Source organism: Aethalodelphis obliquidens, unplaced genomic scaffold (assembly GCF_003676395.1).
Source record: "Aethalodelphis obliquidens isolate GAN/ISIS:26980383/991018 unplaced genomic scaffold, ASM367639v1 scaffold26, whole genome shotgun sequence".
Classification (NCBI taxonomy): Eukaryota; Metazoa; Chordata; class Mammalia; order Artiodactyla; family Delphinidae; genus Aethalodelphis; species Aethalodelphis obliquidens.
Genome location: NW_020837970.1, coordinates 15,821,281 through 15,831,668, shown reverse-complemented (window position 1 = coordinate 15,831,668; position 10,388 = coordinate 15,821,281).

The window sequence follows — 10,388 nt, the reverse complement described above, 5'->3', positions numbered from 1 at the left end:
CATTAAAAAACAAAATCATATGAACAAGATGAGAATCTAAAACATGCTGTGCTTTGCATGTAGTACTCAATTGCTAGCAGGTAAGTTGATGAAAAAGCATCCTGGGCAGTTACTCTTGGCTACCCAGGCAACAGCAAGAACACCACCCCTTCCGTTTTTCTAACAGAGCCCTGCTTTTGTTCAGCAAAGCTCTCAGCTCCAGGAATGAACCTCGTTTGAGCTAATCCAGGCTCAGCTCTTCCATTCCCCTTTGCCAGATACTCGTTTTCCTTGCCTCCTTACCGGGTGATCCTAGTTTCCTGGATGGTCTCTAGGGAAGCTTTCCTTTTTTGTAGGAAAGTCCTCTCTCCACCTGCTCCCTTCTTCTTTCTGCTTGGAATACTGGTGTTTGAGGCTGTGGTTACGGTGTAGTGACTATGGGGAAATAAGGCCATGATGTTAAGTGATAAATAAATAGGGTAGACAAAAAAGAGCAACAGGAATTCAGAGCCAGGAGAGCCCAATTACACCTGGAGTGGTAGAATGGATATATGTTGTTTTTGCCTGCCTGGTGTCCATCCAGTTCCCCTTCTGGTAAAGGAATATAAATTTTCCTTTGGGGAACCACCCAACTCCCACTGTCCATTAAAGTAGTTTTGAGAGGTTTACTCCACCCCTAGGTTCCAGGAGTGGACATATGACCCAGACCTGGTTAATCAGAGCACCATAGCAATGGGTTCAGGATGGCATGTGACCCATCCTTCTCTATGACTTTTTGCTGGAACTTTAAAGAAAGAGAAGTTCACTTTTCCTGAGATTGCTAAGCAGGTAGGATTTTAGCCTTGAGTGTATGGGGCTACCATGTGAAATATATTGTCACCCACTCCCTGATAAAACTAACTCAGAATGAAATCAGCAAATCAAAAGAATCAGCAGAATCAGGAGAGAGAGAAGGATTACTGATAATATTTTACCTGAAGTCTTATTTAAACTCTATCTCTGGACTTATCAATTACATGAACCAATAAATTCTATTTTTTACCTAAACCAATTTGAGATTGGCCTCATCATTTACAACTGAAAGGTTCTAACATAGGTGGCTAGGGACTGTTATACAGAGAAAATGGGATATAAGCTGTACTCTTAGGTCGGATAGAAGTTTGGTAACAGAAGAGAAGGTGGCGCTTCTGGGGGGAGTAAATAATGTAAACAAAAGCATAAAGTCAGTGGATAAAAATGTCTGGTGGAACAAACAATTTACCTTAGAGGGTAAGTAAATACAGAAATTTAGGTCAGAATCAGATTAAAGATGGACTTGAAAGTCAGGTGAAGTCTGAGTTTATTCAGTAGCCAATTCTTTTAAGCAGAAGAGTCACCTGGTCAAATCAGTGTTTGGGGAAGATTAATCCAGTAGGATCTCACAGGGTGGACTGAAATGGGGAAAGCTCAAGTGTGAGACAATGAGGGCAGAATCCAAGTACAGAGTCTGCCCAAGACAAGAGGACCTAAACAGTAGGTAACCACTCAGCAGGGCAGAGCTAATCAGTTTTTTTGTTTTGTTTTGTTTTTTGGGGGGGGGGGTTTGGCTGTGTCGTGTCTTAGTTGTGGCACACGGGCTCTTCGTTGTGGTGCCAGGCTTCTCTCTAGTTGTGGCGTGTGGGTTTTCTCTCTCTAGTTAAGGCCCACGAGCTCAGTATTTGTGGCGCAAGGGCCTAGTTGCCCTGCAGCATGTGGAATCTTAGTTCCCAACCAGGGATCCAACCTGCGTCCTTTGCATTGGAAGGTGGATTCTTTACCACTAAACCAACAGGGAAGTCCCTAACCAGTTTTTAAATTACCAAATAGTAAGGGAACTCTTGATGAAGCTTTGACTTAGAGACATGGTACTTAAGATTAGTAAGTACTTACGATTAGTACCTATACAGTACTTATGATTGGTCATGGATATGTTCTACAGATATTTACGATGAGCCCAGCACTCTGCCAGATGCTTGGTACATAATAATAAACACGACAGCTGTGAAGACCAGTTGATGAGGTATACATCCATGAAACAAATAACTGAACACAACCATGCTCTGAAAATTATTGGGTACTATGAGATCATGTATCAGGGAACCTAATCCCGGCCTCACTAGGAGTCAGGGAAGGCCCCCCAGAAGAAGTAACATTTAAAATGAGACCTGGGGACTTCCCTGGTGGCGCAGTGGTTAAGAATCTGCGTGCCAATGCCGGGGACACGGGTTCGATCCCTGGTCTGGGAAGATCTCACATGACGCGGAGCAACTAAGCCTGTGCGCCACAACTCCTGAGCCTGCATGCCACAACTACTGAAGCCTGCACGCCTAGAGCCCGTGCTCCACAACAACAGAAGCCACTGCAATGAGAAGCCCGTGCACCGCAACGAAGAGTAGCCCCCACTCACTGCAACTAGAGAAAGCCCACATGCAGCAACAAAGACCCAATGCAGCCCAAAATAATAAATAAATTTATTTTGAAAAAATGAGACCTGAAGCAGGAATAGGAGTTATTATGGTGAAAGAGGTTGATGAGCAGTACACTCCAAGCAGAAGCATGCTAAGATTAGATGGTATTTCTAACGAAGATCTGACAAAATTCCAATTTGGCTTTCCTCCAATGGTGCAGAAAGAGTCTAAAGAGTTAAGTAGGAGGCTGGATTATGCAAGGTCTTATGCGCTAGGAAAGGATTTGGAGCTTTATCCTAAGAGCAATGTTAGCATGTTTTTCTGAGATTGGTCAATTCCATTCTCTGATGTGATCACAAAAAAGAGCCAATGGGGCTTCCCTGGTGGCACAGTGGTTAAGAGTCTGCCTGCCGATGCAGGGGACACGGGTTCGTGCCCTGGTCTGGGAGGATCCCACATGCCGCGGAGCAGCTGGGCCCGTGAGCCATGGCTGCTGAGCCTGTGCTCCGCAATGGGAGAGGCCACAACAGTGAGAGGCCCGCGTATTGCAAAATAAAACAAAACAAAACAAAACAACAACAAAAAAGGAGCCAATGAAGGCACCAACCTCGTGCATATTCTAAGTGGGTGGTCACCAGTTGGTGAGACCTAAGGTTTTGGAGAAGTTCCTCTACTTTGAAACTATCTCTCCTGCTTGCAAACTGATGTCTAAAATTCATTGAACATGGAATATTTGATACGACAAATGGAAAATCAAATGTCAAACCCTGAGAACAGGTTTTGAGGTCACTGAGAGGTGGAGGAAAGGAGGAAATCTGGTACAGAAAGCAGTCACAGAGAGGGGAAAGGGATACATGAAAGAAACACTGGAGCACGTAGGACATGCTCAACAAATACTTGTAGGAAGAAATGGAAGAAAGTAAGAAAGAAATCTCATAGTTTTATCAAGACTTGGCATCTCTCTTGGGCAAGCAAATTGGCTCTTTTCTCCCTGATCCCACACATGTCATGTATTAGGAAGACCAGGGACAAGGAAAGGAGAGGAGAGAGCACAAATACATCCTCCGGAAGTCCTCAGGGTACATGGAACATGAGTTGTGATTCAGTTGGTTCCTGGGAGCACAGGGTAAGACAATGGGTTTGTCTTCCAATGAGGAAGACATCCAAATTTTCCCCAGGAAGGTGAGGAGCCTGGGAAATGGACAGGGATGGAGCCCTGTGAGAATAGTAGGCAGAAAACCATGGCAGACATTGCATTTCTGTGCCTGCAAGGTTGAGGCCCAGCATCTGGCCTGTGGGACGCTACATCTCTGAGCCTCGTTCTCAAAAACCACTGCCCTTCTTCTGACATTTCTTTAGTAGCCCCTGGAACAAACTGTTCATTAGCAACCCCCAGAGGTTTTGTTTAAGCAACCATATTGAATCATTATTACTGACCAAGAGTCATCCACACCTATGGGCTTTAGTTGGGACAGAAAAATCTAAGAAAAACTGCTTTTGAGTAGTTAAGGATGGTTTCTCTTTTTCTTTCCATGCAATACAAAAGGAACACATCCCATTTTCCTTGCACACATTTCAATTAAATATGTATTTTCGCCATATAAGCCTCTGCTGTCAGAATAAAAATACTTCTGGAATAGCTCAGTAAACTCACTGTGTGACTTGGTAACTTGACCTTTCACTGCTTTTAAATTAACCAACAGGGAAACAGTAAGTTGCCTTAAGTAAAGCATTATCTTCATTAAAGATTATTAGATAAATAGGAAAAGGGCTCCCTGAAAACCAGCGTGTGCTCTGTGGTTATAACAACCCCAGCATTTTGAAAGTAGCATGATTGAAGGGTCTGGAATTGAGTTTGGTAATTGGGTATCTCTGTAAAATATGAACCATGTTAACAATGATTCCTTCTCCCTAGTGTGTTCTAAAGATTGTTTCCATGGCAATCTACATTGTTTTGTCTAAATTATTCTTCATGCCATTTTTTTCTCTCCATCTAGGTATTTGTAAAGCACCTATCACTTGAGTATCTCTTCTCTGAACAAGTCCCCAGGAGGGAAAAGAGAATATTTCTTGGAAGCAATGAAAGGCTGACACTTGTCTAGAAGAGCCCAATTTGTGAGATTATGTAGGGCCTGAGGTTCTCTGTAGACTGCCCCATCGCCTCCCACTGGGATCCACCTTCTGCTCAGGTGATGAGAAGGCAAAAGCCCTGGTCTACATACCTGTCACTTCCAAGATGCCTTCTCAGGAGTCCAGTCCTTTCTAGGCTTTGGACAGAATGATAAACTGGGGGTGGGGTGGGAGAGATGGGCTCTTAGAAAACAGATGCCTCTACTGTATAGCAGAGACAATGCAACTTGTACACCAAACAATTCTATTTTCTCCCAGCACACAGGAAGATTTCATTTTCTAGGTACGGCCAAGTACTAGTTCTAGCAGAAGCAATGAACTCATCATTGCTGCCTCATCAGAGTAGAAGCAATGAACACTACTTCTTGGCCGGGCCCTAAAATGTCCTGAGACATCCTTTGCTATCTCTCCTCCCTCATCCACAGGCTGGCTGGATACGGAGGAACCAGTGAAGGATTCCAAGGTCCTAGAAGATGGAGGGACCACTGGATGGAAGGAGAGGGTCCTGAATCACTGTGTGGTAAACTGTCATACACTTGAACTGATGTAGTGAGGAATAAACCTGTTATGTGTTAAGCTACTGACATTTGGGGTTGTCACAGCAGCTGGCCTAATGGATGAAATATGGCAGGTTTCTGGGCAGAACCAGCAACAGATGGCAGCAGGAACTCTGTGTAGGGAAACAAAGTGCAGTGACCAGAGGTGAAATGGACAGGAAAATGGTCAGAGTCCAGATCAGGGTCTTCAAGGTGGTATTAGCAGCCATAGCTTGACATTAGCTGAGCATGACAAGAGAGAGTCTTGGGATCCAAGGACTGGGGCTCCCACTGGACTTCAGCCCTTGAGGGCACAGTTTGCACAGGAAGGGTAAGACAGGGCCTGCATTTCAAAGGAATGAAGTGAAGCATTTAGGAAGGAATCAGGCAGGGCAGGGGGTTGAGCAAAAGGATAAGACACAGACCTGGTGACTGGGATTGCAGCGCAGCGCAGAGGCTTGAACACGGGAGAACAAGGTAAGAACTGCTTCCCAGGCCCAGGCACATGTCAGAGGAACAAAAGTGGCAGCTACGGCATGGCTGACTCAGTGTCAGTCTCCTGGGGTAATAATACTCAGGGAGCGATCTGGTCGAGTTGTACTTATAGGAGGGTACAAAGTGGCCTTGGCAACAACAGAGGACAGCAGAGCACGGAGAAAAACCCATCACACAGTGGGCAGTCAGGAAATCAGAGCTCAGGAAGTGAGACAAGAGTCAGGAGACCATCTATGGAGTCAGGAGCTGAGAGGTGGTGACAATACGAGGTTAAAAGAGTAACAGCAGGCATGGAGCTTAATGATCAGTCCGTTGCCTTCTAATGCCAGGTCAAGTAGACTTCAAGGATGGCAACAGGTGGGCGATGAGAAGGGGCACTGATGAGCCAGGAAGTCAGGCTGTACCTGACACCAATCAACAAGGAAAGGAAACCAGTCACCGCGAGGAAGCATCCTCATTCCTCCCTTGCAGCACTGTGAACGAACTGTGTCAATGCGTTGGTAAGGTCTGGCTTTTCCCGAACATCACTATAACCCACATGTTCTCACACAAAGAATCAGCACTCATCTCATTCAGCTGGTAGGAGGTGGAATTATCACTCTAACTGCAGGCACTGGACAATCGCCTGTTACTTAGACACTCATAAAAGAGGTTTTTTTGTTGTTGTTTTTGTTTTTTTTGTTTGTTTTGGTTTTTTTTTGCGGTACGCGCGAGCCTCTCACTGCTGTGGCCTCTCCCGCCGCGGAGCACAGGCTCCGGACGCACAGGCTCAGCGGCCATGGCTCACGGGCCCAGCCGCTCCGTGGCATGTGGGATATTCCCGGACCGGGGCACGAACCCATGTCCCCTGCATCGGCAGGCGGACTCTCAACCGCTGCGCCACCAGGGAAGCCCCTTTTACCTCAATTTTAATGGAATTTATATATATTTTCCATTCCAATTTTCTTTTTTTTTTTGAGGTGTAATTGATGACATTATATTAGTCTCAGGTGTACAACATAATGAGTCAATATTTCTATATATTGCAGAATGATCACCACAATAACACTTCAATTTTCTGAGAAGAGACAAGACCAAAATATTCCATCCACTCAAATATATTGTTCTCCTTGGCTGGTCATGCACCATCATGATGAGGATTCATGTTTGAATCAGTCTATTCACTAAATTAATGACCTGTTAATTCAGAAAGATAAAACCCAGATCCAAAAGCAGCATGGGAAAGTAGAAGGAACTCAAATCTGAAGGACTTGGTTCTAGTCCCAGCTCTGCCCTTAGCAGAAGGGTACCAATTCTTTGTCTATCTCTTCATCTCTCAAATGAAAAGGGCTTGACAGACTATATTCTCTAATCATGGCCACAACACCAGCTCTCATCCCACAATCTCTTCTTACAGTGTGATAATGACTCTTGTCCCATCTTGTTCTTTCCCTTGATCATGGGACTGCTTCAACCAATAGAATATAGCAGAAGCAACACTGTGTGACTTCTGAGTCTGGATTATAAAAAAGCCATGCAGTTCTGCCTTGCTTGTGGAACACCAGCTCTTTGAACTCAGCTGCCATTATATGAGGAAGCACAAACTAGACCATGTGACAAGACCACAGAGAAAGGCCATATATAGGTGTCCCAGTCAACAGACAGACCTGTGAGTGGAGACACATCCAGGGGAGTCTAGCCCTTGGCCATTCAGTCATCTCCAGCCTTTGAGTCTTCCCAGCTGAGGTCCTGGACCTCATGGAATTGAGTAAGCATTTCCTGCTGTGCCTGTCTGAAATTCTGACCCAAAGAATCCCTGAACATAATAAAATGGTTCTCTTATGCCATCCAATTTTGGCATGGCTTGTTATACAGCAATAGAAACTGGAAGAGATGGTAATGTCTCTCCTGACTACCTTACAACGTTGCGAAGATCAAGTGAGATTAGTATGTAAGACCATGCTCTGCACAGTTAAAAATAACCTACAATAAAATTCAATAAGTGGGGGACTTTCCTGGTGGCGCAGTGGTTGAGAGTCCGCCTGCCGATGCAGGGGATACAGGTTCGTGCCCCGGTCCAGGAAGATCCCACATGCCGCGGAGCGGCTGGGCCCGTGAGCCATGGCCACTGAACCTGCGCGTCCAGAGCCTGTGCTCCGCAACGGGAGAGGCCACAACAGTGAGAGGCCCGCGTACCGCAAAAAAAAAAAAAAAAAAAAAAAAAAAAAAAAAAATTCAATAAGTGGGACTACCCTGGTGGCGCAGTGGTTAAGAACCCGCCTGCGGATGCAGGGGGCGTGGGTTCGATGCCTGGTCCAGGAAGATCCCACATGCTGTGGAGCAACTAAGACCGTGCTGCACAACTACTCAGCCTGTGCTCTAGAGCCCATGTGCCACAACTACTGAAGCCCATGCGCCTAGAGCCCGTGCTCCACAACAAGAGAAGCCACCGCAGTGAGAAGCCCGCGCACCACAAGGAAGAGTAGACCCCGCTCAACTAGAGAAAGCCCGCGTGCAGCAAAGAAGACCCAACGCAGCCAAAAATAAATAAAATTTAAAAATAAAATAAAATAAAATTCAATAACCTGATGTGAAGCAGCTGTGCCTGGCTTCACTAACCTCCCCATCTCCCTGCCCTTTTAGGTTCAGAGGCACCACTACGGAACGGTAAGACCTTGAGGAACCCAGTTTGAAAACCACCCTTCTCATCCAACCCATTCATTCTATGGATGAGAAAACAGGCCTAGAGTGACTCATCCAAAGTCACACACTGGCTATGTGCTTGCTCCAGTTTGTCACGCCGCCTCCAAAAAGAGAACTATTTCAGGTAGGACCATCCTTGTCTGAGAGCCAGAAAGTTGCAAGAAGGGACAAGCAAGATCATTGTGTGATATTTCTTTACAAGTCTCCAACAGACACTTTGAGCTGTTGCCCAAACATGCCAAAGACAAGCGTACTTTATCCCCCTCATCCCCTCCATGCTCCTCTCCCACTCAGTCCTGGTAGCATAGATCATTCTGTTGGGTAAAACAGAAAGACCAAGCTTCATGTTCCACGCAGAGCTCTGCAGGCTGTCAGCCTGTGATGAATGGAGATCTGAGCTCATGCAGAGGTCTGCCTGGTTTGGGTGAAGCTCTGATCACCCGTCATTGGCATTCAGGAAGAGTTCCTAATTGTGACTTGGTGATGAGGTGCTGCTCTGTGGTTAAGTGCGTGGGAGCCTCTCTCGGTTATTAACCTTTATGTTGCCCCAGTAGCCGAGAGGGCAAAGGCAGGCTGGGATTCTGATCAAGTTATACTTAATGGACTGCGTCTCTTACTCAGCAAATATCCCAACTATTTCAACGGAAGGGAAAAAAAAAAAAAAAACCCAAACCAAACCAAGCAGAAAGGATAAAGGTGAAAACTATTGACCCAAGTACAATAATGTCTTTCCATCTGATGTGATATGTTCCTCTACCTGGGAAGGCCCTAGAGGTATTGATGAAGGACCCCTGACATTCTGAAAGCCACAGATTCATAAATCATTGAGTCCGAAAAAGGCTTTTGTGCCTGTCCCCTGAAATAAGGGTGTCATTCATTTAGGATTTATGGCTCCGGGGAAGGCTATGTATCTAAATGACTACAGAGAACATTAATGGGAAACTTTAGTGTTTCTGATCCAGTGGGAGCCATGGAGCTGGAAGCTTTACATGGGAATCAGGGAATATCAGGTTTCAATGAACTTTCAAAAAATCTATGGATGTAGTAATTACTGAACAATCATTTGGTTGGAATATTGGTGTCAGCATACTCGAAGAAGAGATAATGTATTATCTTTCAAGACAAAGCAAGATGTTTATTATAATGTTTCATGGCAGAGTACTGGGATTTTAAATTTTAAAAAGATTAGAAACAAGCATTTATATTACTATAAAAGTGCATGTTCACTGAATAAAACTCAGTAAATATAGAAAGTCTAAATAAAAATTAAATCACCCATACTCTCACTCAGCAATGATAATCACAGTAAACATGCTGGGTGTCTTTCCTTCCAGTCTTTTTTTCTGTGAGTATGTGTACACACACATACACACACACACACACGATTTTATGTTATAGGTATATATATATAGTTTAAAATTAAGAGTTTTGCATTACACCTTTGCATTCTACTTTTTTATTTGACATTATGTAAGATCATTTCGCATCCTTCAAAAGTATGTTTTTTAGAAGCTACATCACATTTAGTCATATACGTGTACCATAGTATATTCAACAGTTCCCCTATTATTAGACATCTAGTTGTTTCCAGCTTTCACACTGTCTCTGAAATTTTCTTTATGTTAAATCCTAGAAGTGAGATTTGTGGAAGAAAAGATCTAAAATGTTTTATAAGGCACTCAACACAGATTGCCTTTACACTCTTCCAGTCACCTTATTTTCTGTTTTCTTATGCAGTGGGCCATGTGTGAGCTATGGGACTTCAGCCTGACTTTGTACCCCTTCTCCAAGAATGATCACTGGGTGTGTCATTCTGCCCCATGGCTCCTAGCCCCAAGGTTCCACGGTTCAGTTGTTTGCCCTTGTGTTTACTTATTCCCACACCTTCCCTAGGAACTTGTTTACTCAGTGTTCTTTGTGCTTATGTTGCCTTGCCACGCACACTCACTTTCCCCCTTTTCTCTTCTTCCACAAATCACACCCATCTTCAGGGTCCAGTTTAACTCTCTCCTCCCTCACAGAGCCTTCCCAGTACACTCTATCCACAGGCTTCTCTCCTGAACTGCTCCATTTTTTATTGTCTTCATACCACTCCCCTGATAATCACCACTTAACAGCTGCGTGACCTTCAGTAATCCCA